Raw genomic sequence first — 17,260 nt, 5'->3', positions numbered from 1 at the left:
CTCATGGGCGTACTTAGGGGGGATGGTCTGGCAAAAGCTCCCCTCACTCAAGGATTCGACCCCGTCACCAATCCTTTGAATTTTTGGCTGATTAACCCTAAAACTTTCTAAATTTATGCATTAGCGAAACAAGCTCTCTATGAAAGGTTGAGATTGTTGCATGATTGAGAAGTAGCAAAGTTTTAAGGGCCATGTAAAACATCGCGTACTCATCGGTCCCTCACGGTGAGTTTCCTTCACTTTTGTACATTATTCACTCTCACTCACATATGCTAGAGTAGCCGCTATACTTGGGCTTCAATCAGGATTGAACTTTGGATTTGCAGCTCGTGGCGCCGATATTGCAATGCTAGATTTTGCAGCGTACAGTCACACGTTTCCCATATTTATGTCCTTCCACAAAGTATACAATGTCCTCTGGGTCCTACAAGGTCGCTCCGAACTTTTGTGCGCCGCATTCTTATTCGAGTGGAGGCACCGTTTATTAAATAGTCTGTTGTTTCAGTCTGAACCTGTTTTTATACCTTTATGTTAAGGGCCGTGTAGGTTTAGGGGATTTCTTCTCTAGGTTCGTTCTCTCTTTCCTATCGACACCGCAAAGTCGTCCCTTGGGCAGTGAATTCAGTGGGCCGACCGAGATTCACTACTATCTACAATCCCGAAAGGGCTATTTTGGTGGCAACTATTCTGTATTGTATTATGTTGCAACTAACTCCACTAGCACTAACTATTCTCTCTCTCTCTAGAGAATCTCTGAAGAGAACTAACTATCCACTGGTCGCTTACTCCGAGAACCAATTACATGACTAACTGGCAATAATTGTTCTCTCTAATCAACGGAGAATTAACTCTACTCTCTCCCAGTATCAATTGCTCTTTTCTCTGAACCAACTAAGAACCAACTACTCTCAATAATAGTTAAAAACTGTTCTCTTCTCTGACGAGAACCAACTACTCTTAATGGTAGCTAACACTGTTCTGATTCTTGAAGGCTCTCCGGTACCCTCCAATTCCTTATCTTTCTTTACACTTAGCTTTAGTTAAGTCGCGCCATTCCCTATCAGTCCTCACATCCACTTAAATCACCCGTCCGCACATGTTTAAGGCTATATCCCTCCCCTTGTCAACTCTGCCACGTGCCAAGTTCGCTTTCTTTTATCAATCTTTTCACGCTTATTGGTTACCCGGTATGCGGTAGCTGTCACAATTTGACCAAGCAAAAAATGTCATAAGATTCTAATCAACTAATTCCTGACCTCAGTGACTTCAGCTCTCGAGTTCAACTCAACCTCCAAAGCATGCTATGTTTACTCAGTAATCCTCCCTAGGTCTTTATTTTAAATATCCCGTTGACGTTCCGAGCTCCTAAGGGTAGGGGGAGACCCTTTTTATGGGTAGCTAAAACATTCCAAGCATCTAAAATTTCAATCTGTACTCTATTCCAACCCCGACCTTGTAGCTATCAGGGGAACGTAGTTCGTCTATTGGGGGTCAAATTAAACTAAAAAGTCACCTCCGGGAAGCCAAAAAAATTCCCCGTTCGTTCATGCTTTTATAGAGACTTAATTCTCATGCTATGGTCCTATTACTATCAGATTGCTCTGGCAATACTTTTCTTCAGTCCAGTTGAATTGCTATTATTTGATCATTCACCAAGCAAAATTGAACCCAATGTTTACCAAGAACCCAATATTCGAATTAAACCCACTACTCCAAGGTTGCAAGGTAAAACTGTATCTAGATCGGCTTCCGCTTCAATTCCCAATACATAAGTTTTCTTCCCAATTCTTAGCAAGGTGACCCATTCTCATTTCCAGGGTTTGGGCTGGGGAAAACGCCACTTTCCGGTGTTAATCTCGGGGTTTTCTATGCAACTTTGGGGTCAAAACGCCCAAAGGTCAACTTAAGGTCACCCAAGGTCACCCATGGATCTTAACTACCAAGTTTCATTCATATCCCATTAATACTTCACAACTTATCCCATTTCTAAGGTCCATAATCGCTTTTTCCGGAAAAAGGCTATTAACACCTGAAGGAATCGCCGGAGGGTTTTTACTCACAAGGGGTCTTTTTTCGAGGTCCGTATCTGATGCCGATTGCCGCAATAAAATTACTATGCCACAGTTCATCATTTCGCGTAAATTGCCTATTTCTGGTCTAAGGGGGTGTTTTTCCAAGTGCTGATAGCTTCCGGTCCAACCGCCGGATTTGATTCAAATTATAATACAAGATTTAGCTTGCCACTACCTAACATCCCTCCAAACTTCAGCTCCCTGTGCACATCGGTGGCCGAGAAACGCCTTCCGGAAGTTAGGGGTGGGTTTGTTGATTTAGGGCATAAAACCGGAAGTGGGGGTTTTGGGGGCCTGGGGTTCCAAACTTAAGCTCCCCTTAACTAGGCCTACAACATACTAGAATTTGAGCCCAACACCGCCGCTAGTTTCCGAGTTCTGATAGGGCCATTTACACTTCCGGGGACCGTTATCACTTGCCCCCCAAGGGTCTGAGGGGCCCCGATTTTTGTATGCCCGGCTCAAATCATCTCTAGTATCCCTCCTCTGAGTTTCATAACATTAGCTTCCTTAGTTCCGATTTTGGAGGGGAATGTGGTTCGCCGATTTCGTCCAAAAAAATTTTTTTGGCATCAGAGGGACGATATCTTCGAAGGGAAAACTATTTGAACTCTACTCTTTGTTTGCTCTACTACTTAACTTAATGACGAATCAATCAATCTTACGCTCAGGTTACTATAGCATGTAATACAATAGAATCACCAATTCTACAGGCCGTCTTTTACGCCCCGCAGCGCCCATTACTGTCCCATACACCCCTGCTTTGTCTTTCGTACCGCTGCGACCTATACCTGATTACTATCCATCAGGCACTGAATCACAGACAAGACCACTACCCGTCCCAGTAATTTTCAAGGGACTAGAAGACTAAGGTCAACTATTACAATATAACGACAATACATTACAATGGCGTGACTAGTATGGGCAAACTTACAGTGCAATTGAATCTAACGATATCCTGAGCAATGAAGTGAGACTGACAAAATTGAAAACACTGGTGACTCCTATGGTTTAAATTCCATTTTGCGCGTATAGCGTAGCTATGTCTAAAGATGCAATTAGTACCTTCCAGTGTGAAATTGGTCAACCGAACACTGAATAAGTGCCCATATGGATACGTTGTTCCTTTTGCGTACGCATAACTCTTCATAATAGGGTTCACCTGAACAATATCTAGCCTCGGTGGAGTGTTTAAGTCCTTTATTTAGAAACAAGATTGTGAAAGTGTCACACTTCTAGCTAAGCTTTCTGTGACTAAATGTGAAAGCATCTTGGTCGATTCAAACAGTTAAATGTAACTTAAACCACGCCACATTACTGGAGTTTAACGAATGATTACAGTACAAATCTGAAGCTTATGAAAAAATACAAGCAAGTGCTACCAAACAGAAGTCAGAAGAGTTTAAATTTAGGCAGTTTGCCAACTTTTTTGGTGCGGCAACAGTATTAGTTAGCAATGAGCAAAATCTGCTTTTCATCTGAGGTTAAAAAACGTAGAAAATGAAATTGCTCCAGTTTTAAAGGTAATACACCAATTCAAAAATCCTGAAATGTTTTATGGGGTTATGTTTTGGGGTTTTAGATCAAAAAACAATTTCCATAGAAGTCCTCAGAAGTAAAATTTCTTAGAAATGGAATTAATTGTTGCTGCAGAGGTAGATCAAAATTAGCTTCCAAACTTTAAAACTTACACTATTAAGTCATCTTCTTGGAATAAACTTTCTAAGAAACCTCCCAATGATTCATCCGGATCAGCAGCGTCTAAAAAATCCTGAACAGCAGCGGCTGTTGGTTAGTCGAAAACTCTGCACTAACATGAGATTATCTTCTTCCTTAAATGACTTTAAAAATCAATTACAGAAGACTGAGTTGAAACTCACTAACAAAAACTAACAAAAACAACCTCGAACTTTCCGCTTCAACGCAAGCGCTATCGTGCTTATCAGTGAAAAAAAGAAGGCATGTTCCATCTACTTGATACCCTGGTATCGGATCAACAGTCTCTCTGTTTCTCATGTCTGGAAAAGTCTACATCAGATACGGAGTTGTTTCAATTTACACGACATATAATCTATGCCCGCGATTCAGTGACACGCGCTAAGTTTTTTCTTCAGCAAAAAGCAAAAGACAAGCAGGCCAAAAATCTAAAAATGGCTTCCGCAGTATTACAAAACTTTTTACATGGATGGTTATCTCGGTTTCCTTGAGAGCCCAGCTGATTCGGTTGCTTTACTGTTACTTGGTGTTTTTAAGTTATCTAAGCTTATAATTATTGCTCCTGGGCTTGCTGAAACACTGAGCCCGCAGCAGGGACAACTCTTGAGCACAACAAAATTTCAATAGGTTCCAACACGTCATCATATGTGCCAGGTTTGATGAAATGGGATCGCACACAAAACACTCATTAGTTGTAAGTGGTGAGTTAAAGAGCTCCATCAAGCAACTTCCCGGATCAATTTTTGTATTGTTCGTATTCAAACTAGTTGGACTTGACGCACCTTACATATTGAGAGCGCGTTTACTACTTAACATCGTTTTGCAATTAAGTGGAAACAGTGGACGGCTCACTACCTGGAGATCTTAAATGTGTTTTCTCGAAAAGCACTTCAGATGCGTGGTAGCGTTTCCTCGCTTCGTACTCAAGCTTTAGACACACAAAAAAAACTTCTATCATTACTTGTGTCATACCTCAATGTATGAACGTGAGTATATCGAATCCGAACGGATTGATAAACGGAACCTTTGTTGTGAGTTCGATATAAACCGCTGTTCTTAAGAATTATAAATTATCGTCTGAGCTATTGCTCTTGTTTTAACTTCGGCGTACAGCCGTACAAGGTCAACTGACCAAACATGTTATTGAATTTATATCAATGGGTCAAACATAAAGGTATGCATCAATGATGCTAAGTATATTCATCCGTACCGAATGACACTCCCCCTTCAGCGGGAAGAGAAACGAATAGTTTTTTTAACTTTGAGTTTATAATCCCTTCGGGACTGGTGCCTCCAAACAGTTTTTTAACTTTGAGTTTATAGTCCCTTGGGGACTGGTGCCTCCACATCTATTTCCTTCAGTTGACATTGTTATTCTCTTTTTCCTTTGTTTCCTCGTTGCTGTTATTGTCGTCTTCCTGCTTTTCATTTTCCTCGTGTGTTGTGTCGTCTGTTATGTTGTCCGCTGCTTTTCCCGTTTTCTTCATTTCGAGAAATAAAAGTTCATGTCAGGACTGTCGGCTGGTGAGGCAAAGTCTATGATTTCTTCCTTTTTCTTGTCCGTACTTTTAGGACTAATCGCCTCAAGTAATTTCAAGCAGGCCTGATATTCGGGTGCCTTGTCAGAAAAACCATTTCCTGAATTAGGCATTTCAGGCTCGGTTTTGACAGCGATGTTGGTTGTTCTGGCCGCGAGTCGATGTTAAATCTTAATGGCTGTTTATCGCTTTTTGCTTCGTCGATCGTGTTGATCAGAATAGGGACACCCAAAGCTTTCGCCAATGTTGATTGACGGTGACAAACTGACGGTATCGTATTTGCTGAGTTGTTGCTGGCGGAGTTTTATTTTGGTTCAACTTGTTTGGTGATGGCGTGGATGTTCCTGATGCCGTCGATGAACGATTGCTATCCGTTTCGCTTGACACGGTTGTGTCCTTTGTCGTGGCTTTTGTCGTGGCTTGTGTTGCGCTGAGTTTTTCTATCGTGTTTAGGCTCATTCCTCGAGGTTTCTTGCAGTGGCGTCCGCCTGTTCTTTGTCCAGTCGGTTTGGCCCGTCGTTTGGTTCGACTATTCTCGATTGTCTGCTACCTGTTCCTTTCCCGTCATTTTCCTTGTTAGTCCTGTTTCCATATCCTTTTTTGAAAATTTTGTGTTGGGGCGCATTTGGGTATTCGATTTATAAAAAACGTAAACAAGGTCCTGTTCTCTTTGCGGATTTGTACGCGACATAATAATTTAACCGTGAAGGTCGGCACGGTCCGTAGATTAAAGGATTAAGAAAAACTGCAACAACACTATTTTTAATACTCTGGGTTGTTTCCCGAATGATTGCACCCATGCTGTAAGTGGTGTGTACGTTAAAATTTTCCTGTCAATAGTTTTGTGTTTTTGGTCGAATATTTTACGGTCCTTCATCTTAGTAGCCACTCGGATTGTTTTTCTCGCCACTTGATCTAATCGCTTTTTAATATTTCTGTCAATTGGTGCCTGTATCCTTTTGTTCCTTGTATTCAGATTATCCTTACTTATGTCTATGACTCTATTAGATTGTGCACCTGATGTCAGTTGTGTTGTTGGTTTGATCGTTCCTGGAGTTTTTGGTGCAATCTGTGAGCGTCGGTTTACTGATACCTCGTCCTCAGACCATTGTTGCAAGTCGTGCATAGTTTCTGCTGGTTGAGGCGGCTTTGTGAGGTTCTTTCGATCTAAACATGCGTGTGTGGCATTTTCCCAATTCAGTTTATTAGGTGAGCTAGTTGTTGCCATGTTGGGTAAAAGAGTATTTGGCTTTCTACTCATGTGTGCTTCGAATGGTGAGATTTTTGTTACGCCGTGTGGTGTTATTCGTAAAATTTTAATATTTCGGCTCCATCAAATGCTAGTTTGTACGGTGCGTTGGACTGATATGTTCTCATTGCCCCTAGCCTACGTTTTAATGTTTGTATCATTCTTTCTACTACCCCTATGGCTCTATGATCATCTACCGGTGCGAATAGTAATTTTACGTTGTTTGTACTACAAAAAAGTTGGAATTTTTTGGCTCGAAATGTTTGGGCTTGGTCACATTGTAGTCGCCATGGTATCCCATTGTTCGAAATATATCGTTGCATGAATTTTATGGCGACATCCGCCAAGGTATTTGAGACAATTTTTGCTGTGCAGAATTTTGACCATCTATCTATTGCAACTAAGATGAAAGCGTTCTAATTTTGCTCATCAGGAAGGGGCCGGCAAAGTCTAATTGTACCTCCTCATCAGGTTCTACAACAGGTTCCATTTGGAATGAGTGTTTCTTTCCTAATATAGGGATGAGGTTTCTACCTTGTTCTGTACAATGCTTGCAGCTTTGCGTCAGCTAGACAATAGAACGATGTATGTGCGGGAACCATACATGTTGAAATAGATCCAGCATGGCGGCAGATCCTGGATGTGTAGGCTCTGAAGATGGAATGTGAAATGTAGGCTGTCGAGCACTGTCTGACGCAGCTGTGTAGGAACGACGATACGTTCGTCAATGGGCAGGCAGTCCTCACGGACGTGTAATCGGTTGCGTACGTTGTACCAATACTAGCCGTTTGAGGACTTAATCGATTCCCAATCCCGTTTTTTTAACAAAATTGACGAGTGGTCTCAAATTTCTGTATTTTCTGGTTGCGGCGGCAAGGAAGCTTACGGCAAGAATCTCTTGTTGTTTTTTACGAAACAGAGGGGTGTCTCTTCTGATTCCGTCGTTGTTGCCTTACTGTTTGTGGCCACTATACCCATCGTGATCATCTGTTGCCTTGCCTCGAGTTGCTTGTTGGTCATTGTGGGGGGTTCCTCGTTTGCTGCACATTCCTCCTGAATGGTAATGTTGGGGTTGACCCGGCTCACGCAGTGATCGTTCGTCTCTGGTTGCGGATTATCGGTTTGTGTGTCTGCCATTGCTTTGTAGTCTTCGGTTTGGACGGCTTATGTCGTCTTCACTTGTGGTTGGTGTCTGTGTTTTTGTCGCGTCTTCGCTGAATATGATTTTTGGGAAATTCTTTGTCGATGGCCTCGAGGAAAGCAGTTCTCGGGCGTTTCCTTTGGTGATGAAGTGGTGGTGTCTGTTGGTTTTTGTTTACTGGCGGATAGTGGTCGTTTATGCCACCGAGGGTGCCAGTTTGATGTTTGTTCGACCTTTCTGCCCGGAGGTTCCAAAGTCTTAACATCATCTGGAATGAATCCGCTTGTAAAAAAAATTTCTGTCGTCTGTCTTTCGATTCATTTTTCGCATTGAATGTATGTCATTGACACACTTTTTTTGAGTTTGTGATCACTTAAATGTTTTTCGTAGAGTGTGTTTTGATGGCTGAATTTAATTTCTGAGAGAGCTGAGTGAGTTTTAGATTGATTCGAGCAAAACTGATTTTGTTTCAGCGTTTGGAAAAGACCGATTCTGGAATTTCCGAATTGTTGTTCTTTCAATTGAGAGTTTGAAGTGCAATTTATCAGTCGTTAATGATCCGCGCGCTTTTGTAAAAATAGCTATAGAGTTTAGGTAAAACATTATAGCTATGAAACACTTATGCAGAAAGTTAAACTCAAAATAAATCTAGAAACAAAACAAGTACAAAATCCTTACGGTATCCTATTACCATGCACAGTACTCGAAAGCGGATGCAAATCCACATCATTAGACCCTTATGCTCACACATGGGACATGCCCGAAAATTGCGTAGTCACAAAATTGTTTTCTCAAAAAACGAAAATGCGCAAGTATACTGAGTGAGGGATCGGCACCCAATGGCGGCTTAGACTTAAAAATTCGCGTTTACAATAAGCAGCAACAAGTCTGCAGCAAACCAGTAGCTTTATATCTTTTTAGAAATTACTATCAAAGGCAAATAAATGAGAACGATTAAATAAGAGTAAAACCTCTGAACTATCCTCTGGGATCAGGAAATTTTTCATTCCTCCATAAAAATCGGGATCCTCTTTGGCGCCATGTAGGTACCGATGAAATTGATTACGAACCGATGAAATTGATTGCAAATTTAGATTACATGGTACCGATGAAATTGATTGCAAATTTAGATTACATAATGTACTTCAATGCTTAACAACTCAGATATTCTGAAATGACATTTTTACAGAATCAATGTGAACTCGAAAGAACACAAATTCTAACAATAATGATGTTAGCCTTACGAAATATCAGGCTTGCAGGATACATGCTAACTGGCAACCGCTCTAAATTTTTGGACACCGATGGAGCAGTTGGCTGGCTGTATCACTGCCCTAAAAATGTTCACCTCCTAAAGTTCTCAAAAAATGCTTTGATCGAATACCGATCTTTTACAATGTTTGTCGACCCTATTACCCGCTAAACTTTTCCTTTTGTCAACGAAATACATTGCGTTGGTGGCTACAAAAATGCCTTTCAAAATTATTTAGATGATAAATTATCTTGGTACCAAATAATGCCGGCTCCAATACCTTTCAAGACTCCGTTAATGTTCGCTCCACAAGATATAGGCCATATTACGGAATTTCCCATATACGATACGAGACGCGCAGTCATGTATACCCCAAAACAATTAAAAGCATTTTGGGATAACATTATTCATAACACAGCATCAACATCTATTCTCAAAAAAATTACCAGATTTGTTCTCCACAATCGACATATGGATTATGCAAATTCCGACGCTTTAACCGCCAGAATGGGTTTAAACCAAAAAATTTATCTAGATTCTCTGTTTTCACCGGGATTTTTTGTAAAAAATTTCATCGGAACATTCGGTTTTGTCGCTTTTTTCTTAGAGAAAATCCGAATTTATTTTGCCTGTTTTTTTTTCAAATTCCTGCTAGAAGTAATAGTAACAATTATTAAAGCGTTGGAAATCACTAAGCTAACAAATCGTACTATGAGCTTCTGGAAGATAATATTAGGTGCAACGTATAACTTTTTCGTTCTATCAGTTTATTTCCATTTTCTCAATCGAAAACTCGGATCTTGAATTATCAGCTTTGCGAAACTCAAGACAAAACAAATACGACAGCAAATCATAATCAAAATACTTACCAAGAAAGCACTGCTTCAATACCTATGGTAGAGTGAAATGAGCCTGTAGTACCCTTTTTGTCACCAGATTCATGAAACGAACCTGGCTTATACCCAGACCTAAATAACCAAAATAAACATTTAGTACAGAACAATATAATAGGAACGATCTCTAGCACAACAATCTCTCATCCAACCAACAACAACAAAACTATAACACCAATCTAAGGCAACAATTTTCTATTTCAGAATTCCCTCAAGAAATCTGTGCATCCCCATAGACTAAATGCTAGTCGATATTTTAGACAGACAAGTTCTTTTACCAATTAAATTTCCCACACTTACAAATAAACTGTTTACACGAATAGCAGCTGTTGACGTACCTCAATTAATAACCAATAATTTTATACGCCTCATGCTAATTGTTTATCCAGGAAAAGTGATTCATGAAGCTGTCATTGAAAAATCGAATCCAAAATATAATTATATCTGTTCGTTTCTTCAAAGTAACGATTCTGCTATCATAAAAATTACTTCAGAAGGAGTTCATTTTTGTGTGAGAAAATACCACGATACAAAAAATTTACTTGAATAAAAACATTTAAATGTTGGTAGGAATTTTGTATCGAGACAATCGTTTTTTAATTCAACTCCCAGATTACGCAAACAAACTACCAGCATTAATAGCATCATCAAGATTACCAAAAACTAAACCGAATGATTGTATTCACCTTATGATAATAACTTATACTGAGGAAACTGTTGAAGGAATTGAAATTGACTCTTCAAACAAAAAAATGATTTTATTTGTTCTTTACTTGAAGGAAACAGCTCAGCAGTCGTCATTACCGGTTTCGAAGGAAATCACTTCTGTGTATAAGTATTAGACCAGTAAAAAAAATTGGAGATAAATAAAAATTCCTTGACACACTAAATCAAAAATTCTGCTTAGTAATATCTTGTCCTCATTTCCCAAAAGTAACAACAGGAATTTTACCATCTGTAGCAATTGATAACCATTTACAGTTAATTATCAACGACTTTCACCATAATCAAAATTACGATCGATATTATCGTAAAGCAAATCAATCCTAGATACAAAGATATTCTTCACATCTTTATTTATAAAAACTCAGCCATATTCGAAACTGCTTGTGAAGAAATTATTTATTGAGAGTAAAATAATTGAACAGAAACTCATGTTATTTAAACACAACAATCGTCACGTACTCTTTTACCAAATAGAAAACTCCTAATAAAAACTGGCATTTAATACTATTGTACGATTTGTTAAACCAGTAAGCAATTGTACGATTTGTTAAGCCAGGAAGCAATATCCTAGTTTTGTCGAATACTTGCTTAAGTCATCTGCCAAAAGTCATCAGCGATTTCCATTCAAATGGTCTCACTAACCTCTCGTAATCTGTTTATCCGGTTACCAAACCTACGTTACTCACTCATTGGAGTAGAAAAACACTCTGAAATTTTTTTTTTATCTTTTACATGTGAGTAAGCTCAACTCCAGTATATCAACTACAATCACAGTTCCAGGAAATCTCCTTAATTTCCTTGAACTAATTCATTTTCTTGTTTTCGACACAAATGCATTTTTTTTTAAATCAACCTATTTTCTCTAATTAGAAAAAATGATGTTTAATATCAACGACCAACACAAGTTTCAGTTATTCATATAAATAAAACGTTTGAGTTACAACCACATTTTCAAGTTTACATGATAGTTAATGTTTGATACATCAAAACGGGTACTCTTGAGGAACTTTGTATTTACCCACTTCCCGATATTGGTCATTCTTTCTTTTTGTATCTGATCACCCGGAGTCTTGTCCTACCAATATTGAATGTGAACATTGTACCTTGGACTAGAATGATATTTTTTTACGAAGGAACCTTTGTCCAAATTAGAGGGTTCCAACGCTCCTTCACAGGACCATTATTAAACTACACAGCACCATTATTAAACCAAGCAAAAAATACTGGCATTTAATACTATGTCTTGCAAATAGCCTAACATTTCCCATTCCCTGCGATTTAGACCAGATTGAATGAGCAGTGAGAATGACACCTGAATGTCGTATATGTTTTGAATTTTGCGATCAAATGAAAAAATTACAAAAAAACTTGCCTCCACAACCACCACATTTAGTTTGCGCTAATTGTTACAGTAAGCCCAAGCTAAGAGCAAGTGCACCATTCGCAAAAATTCCTTGCCCCATTTGCAGGCAGATAATTCATGTAATTAATATGACAGAAAATGATGTCTGTAATATCTGCAACCAATTACTGTTATCCAGAAACAAACGAAAGGGTGAACATCTGATAGTTAAACATCCTTATGTTACTGTATGCAATAATTGCATTGAGAAAAGCAAAAACATCTGCCCTATCTGTTTTTCAAAAATTGCTTTTGACGAGTTTTAGGCATAACTTTTTTTTATTACAATGGCAAACGAATGCCCTGTTTGTCTGAAAGTGAAAACATCCCTTCAATTAAGAAAACTTCACAAAAGAAAGTATCCACAACCCTTTCATTTTATTTGTAATGAATGCTACATGACTCTTAAGTCCAAAATTAAGATCATTTTTGACAAATTCTTATGCCCAATATGCCGCCAGGATGTTCACAGACTAAATTTAGAACAGACTGACGAATGTCAGACCTGTAAAGGAAATAAAAATGAATAAACAGTTATGCTGTTTGTTTAGGAAGTTGTAAAACGTTTTGCTTGGTAATGGACATTGATTTTGTCATTGATTACAATCTCCTCGACCAATTTAAATCGTATTTATATTGATCCCGATCAAGAACAGTTGGATTTTTTTTGCAAACGTTGTGGTCCTGTCCTGGCTTCCACGACGAAGAAAAATTTACTGTCAAAAGCACTAGTAGATCTTACAATATTATCATAAATGCGTTCAACAATGACGAAGATGTTATCAACATCAGTTTTCGAACCTCGAATCGACCTATGCTTTAATCTTTCCTCAATTAAAAATGTTTCAGATAAGTTAACCAGTTTTTATATGTAAAATGTTCCAAGCTTGTTATTTTTATTCCCAAAATTTTCTTTATGTTTCTCAGCCCATTTTACAGTACTTTCGAAAAACCATTACACAATTCATTCTTGAATGCCCGATTTACTATTTACCAAAATCCAAATTCAAAAAACAACACAAAAACCAGCCACATCATCCACCACACTTCATCTGCATAGACTGTCATGAGCAAATTGTAAATCATTTTTCAAAATATGGACAAATTTTATGCCCCATTTGCCAAGTCCCAATTTTTACCCGATCACTTTCCCATTATTCCCCTTGTTGTTTATGCGAAAATATGGTTAAAAGCGCAAATTGGGGAAATACCCAGACCCAAAATATGGCAAGCTATCAACATCTTACCAATTGCGATCAAGGTATCACTATTTGTACAAGATGCCTCCCTAGTACTGCAAAATTTTATCCCTTATGCCACATCCCTTGTGATTTTTCCGACCCCTGGAATTAATTCTCCACCCACACTTAAACGATGTCCTTATATAATTCCTCTACACTCCTACATTTGGTAAGGCCTCAAGACTTCAGTATTCCGCTCACAATTTATATATCTTTTTAAACATTAATAAACACAAAAAGCTCCTTTTAACATGCTATATTATACACTATTTACCCCCGGTTTTTTCTAGTCCCTTTTACCTATAAAAGGGGACCCCATGGTAAGCCTGTGGATGACCCCAGGTGGACATACATTTAAGATTAGGGGTTAATTAATGCCCAAATTTCCATTTTTGATTTAACTACATAAGTTTGAAATCTGAGCTGAACCCAGTTGTAAAGCGCTTCATTCCTGTGGTTAATAAACACCCTGATTGTCTTTTTTCATTTGTTTTCCGCTGTGGGTTTGTGTGAAACCACAAGATTATATTTTCCACCCTATATATATATACATATACAATTTTACACTTTTATAAATGTCCTTCATTATTCAAATTTGATAATAAGCCTTAGTATCCGAATGTAATTCGCGGTTTTGAATATTTACTTATTTTATATTGATGTTAAACAAAAAGGAATATTGCCCAATTTTGAATTGGAACTGCCGAAATGCTGACCAAGCACCCGAGGAGTTTAAAAGAACCTTGCCTCTCAGAAAGAAACAACGAAAATCTGTAGTAGTACAATCCTTTTCAATTGACGACGGGTTAAATAAGAACCCTCGGAATTTGCCCAGTCTAAATCAAAGGTTGGAACTGCAGAAGAACAGAGAAGTAAAAATAGATACTGAAAACCCTAGATTTATAACGAGTTTGAAGTATTCAATAAAGCAAAACTACAACAGATGGAAACTGCCATCTTTTATTGAAGTCGTCAACTCGACGACAATGGAAAAAGCGATGATGCCTGTCGAGTTCATAGCCCAACAAGAAGTGGTGATAAAGGAGGAAACCAACTTCTGGAAACTGAAGAAGAGAGAAGAGCAAGGCTACATCCTGAAAGCAGGGGGAACGCAAGTTACCATCCCGTTTGAGGGATTAACTGCCTTCCCAAAATATGTAAGACTCTAGCAGGAAGAGCAAGACGATATTAAAGAGGTTAGAGACGAGATGAGCAGACTGCGAATTAAGAATAAAATCAAGAAAAAGAAAATCGTCAAGTTACAACAAAAACTGGAGGCTTCACAGAGGAAGATAGCGATCCTCAGAGCGTACAATGTGGAGCTAGAAGCAGGAAGGAAGCTCTTAGATGAAATTTATAGCTCTAGAGAACAAAAACCATGTTTAAATTTGAGTCCATTAACTTATTTTAACTACATAACTTTTTCATTTGATGTTTTTTTCTAAATGTTATAACTAAAGTATTTAATCATTAAAGTGTTTAATTTTTCACCATGGTAACTGTAAGAATCAAACAGGTTAATTTTCATAAAAAGGGGTGAGTTGTAGTTTTGAAAATACTACACAGACAAAAGACCATTGTCCTAATTGTTTATTTAACGCCCCAATTCTAAATTGGAGCGTGTCATTTAAATTAAAGCCTCTTTTCACTAAATCAGGTATTGACTGATTTACTCTTATTAGGACTATAAAATCTTGTTTTGAAAATCCACTCCTTCTTAAATTTTTGTCCATTTTTTCTCATGTTTTCATGCTCACTCCGCGATTAATAAAAGGGCGGCGATTAATAACACACAACAACAAACAAAATGGATGAATATTTAGCGGTCTTGCCGGCTGCACTGAAATTCTCCTTTCTTCGATTAAGCAGAGATGCACCTGCAATATGATGCATCAGAGAGAGTAATATGAGTTTTTAATCAGACAAAACTGAAGGCTGCGGTTTTAATCAAAGAGGACTAATATTTTAAAGATATTTGATTTGAAAAAATCAAATAAAAAATAATTGAAAATTCCCTTATAAAAAAGAGAGAATAAAGGAGCAGGTGGAACCTCAATAATTAAAGATTGAATCAGCCGTCGGTTTATGCTTATGAGCAAAAAGACCGGCCTGAAATCTTCAGTGTTTCGTTTTGCTCAGTAAGCAGCAGGTCAGATCTCTTAAGTCAGATCTTTTCAAAATAAATAATTTTTCTTTTCTGCCTTAACAATAAAATTAAACTAGGCTTTTTCACAATTAAAATAGAGAATAAATTCTCATTTAAAGTTCGATAAACTTATAAAACGAGATACTTGAGATACCCACACCTGAGGAAGTCTGGACCACAAGTACCAAAAGGACTACGGCAAAGACGATACAGACGACCTACCAGAAGTGCCGAAGTGGACACAATCAAGGGCGACCCAAGAATACTAAACAACCATCGACCCTTAGTAAGAAGATACAATTTTGATGAACAAAATGAGATTAACTCAACTTCTCCTCATAGGTATATTTCTTTAAGCTGTTCGATTCGTTTATATAATCTAATAACCCTTTGCTTTGTTTTTAACCAACTAATTAATTCATACCCTTTCTAACTATTGTTTCTACTCGAACTTTTGCCAAGACAACTTGACGATCTAAGGCGAGACATATAACTTAGGATAAAATTACTAAGCAATTAACCAGCAAGGAACGCTTAGTAGAATATAACAAAAGTATCAAACTTTTAAATTTTGGCAAAAATTGTCAAAGATGATTATTTCTAAAATTTGAATTTTCAAATTACCAGACATTGATCAAGGCATACAAAAACATGCCGTGCAAAAAAAGAGGAGTCTCGAGCATTTCTGAAAAATGTTATCAAGAGAAAAGGGAAAAATCCAATATTAGTTTATCCAGGACTACGGTATACACACAAAAAACTAAATTTTGCAAAAAAAGTTTGTTTGAGTACAAAAATCATTTTGCGGTTAAAAAAAAAACAAAAAATTGTTCGGGGGCAATTTCAAAATTAATTCGAAAATTTTTGTTGTCGCCATAAACAAAATGCTAGTCATACAATTTCCATATATGGAAATTGTATGATTAGCATTTTTTCTGACGAAAAGTTTTTTTTTGTACGATACACCAAAATTTATGCCAAAACAAGAGAAAAGTTTTTCGAAAATTCGAAGAGACCATTTAAGCAAAATGTATGAAAAATTGTATGATTAGTATTTTTTCATAGACTTAGTTTATGGAATTGTATGATTAGCATTTTTGAACTCTGGAGGTTAACCCGGGCAGAATGAGTGTTTGGCGACTCTAGGGACTCATTTCAAGCTCATTATTGCGGGAGGCCCAAGATCTCAAATATGTGTGACTGACACTGCGAGACTTTATTTTCGGAGAGAAGATTTAGGATTTTTTGATCGCTTAGCGATACAACGCGCGACTGTGGATGGCGCGACAAAAATCATTGACCTCGGTGAATTTTCACTTCTCAGCTTTTTATATTAATACCGATTAAAAAGAATTGCTTAGCCAATTATAACACAACCTAGACCCTGGTAAAACTTTTAACCTTCCTTCATTGCAATACAACTACTTTTAAAAACCAAAAACATAAATAGATAACTATCTCTAGAACCTATTTCATAAACTGCTATCGAATATAGCTCAACAATACCTTTATAACAAAGTTCATTTAATTTTTAGGTTGGAGATTTGTACGTACAAACAATTCTATAATATATATACAAATCTTTTAGAACAAAAAACAACTTCTGTTTTCTACAAAACAAAACAAAAAATTGAACAACCGAAGCAAACATAATGTGATAAAAAGTAAGTCAACTCCTGGAACACTTTATTTGATCAAAGCCTGATGAACCTGATAAAACTTATCTCAGTATTTAACGGAAAAAATAGGCTTGGGGTCGGTTAAAACTACCACGAACTGTTTTCATGCTTACATTATTCAAGACTAGAAAACATAAATAATATATATATATAGAAAGATAGATAGAAAGATACTTAGATAGACAGATATACTGAGAGCGAGATA

General features: G+C 37.6%; 1 protein-coding gene across 1 annotated transcript in view; it reads left to right on the top strand.

Annotated features, from left to right (window-relative positions):
• LOC134848029 (uncharacterized) overlaps positions 1 to 17,260 on the top strand; it is a 498,722-nt gene that overhangs the window by 127,916 nt on the left and 353,546 nt on the right. The window lies entirely within an intron of this gene.

The sequence above is a fragment of the Symsagittifera roscoffensis genome, chromosome 1, assembly GCF_963678635.1.
Source record: "Symsagittifera roscoffensis chromosome 1, txSymRosc1.1, whole genome shotgun sequence".
In the NCBI taxonomy this organism is placed as follows: domain Eukaryota; kingdom Metazoa; phylum Xenacoelomorpha; order Acoela; family Convolutidae; genus Symsagittifera; species Symsagittifera roscoffensis.
Note: the sequence above shows the minus strand (reverse complement) of the source record. Positions and strands in the feature narration are given on the sequence as shown.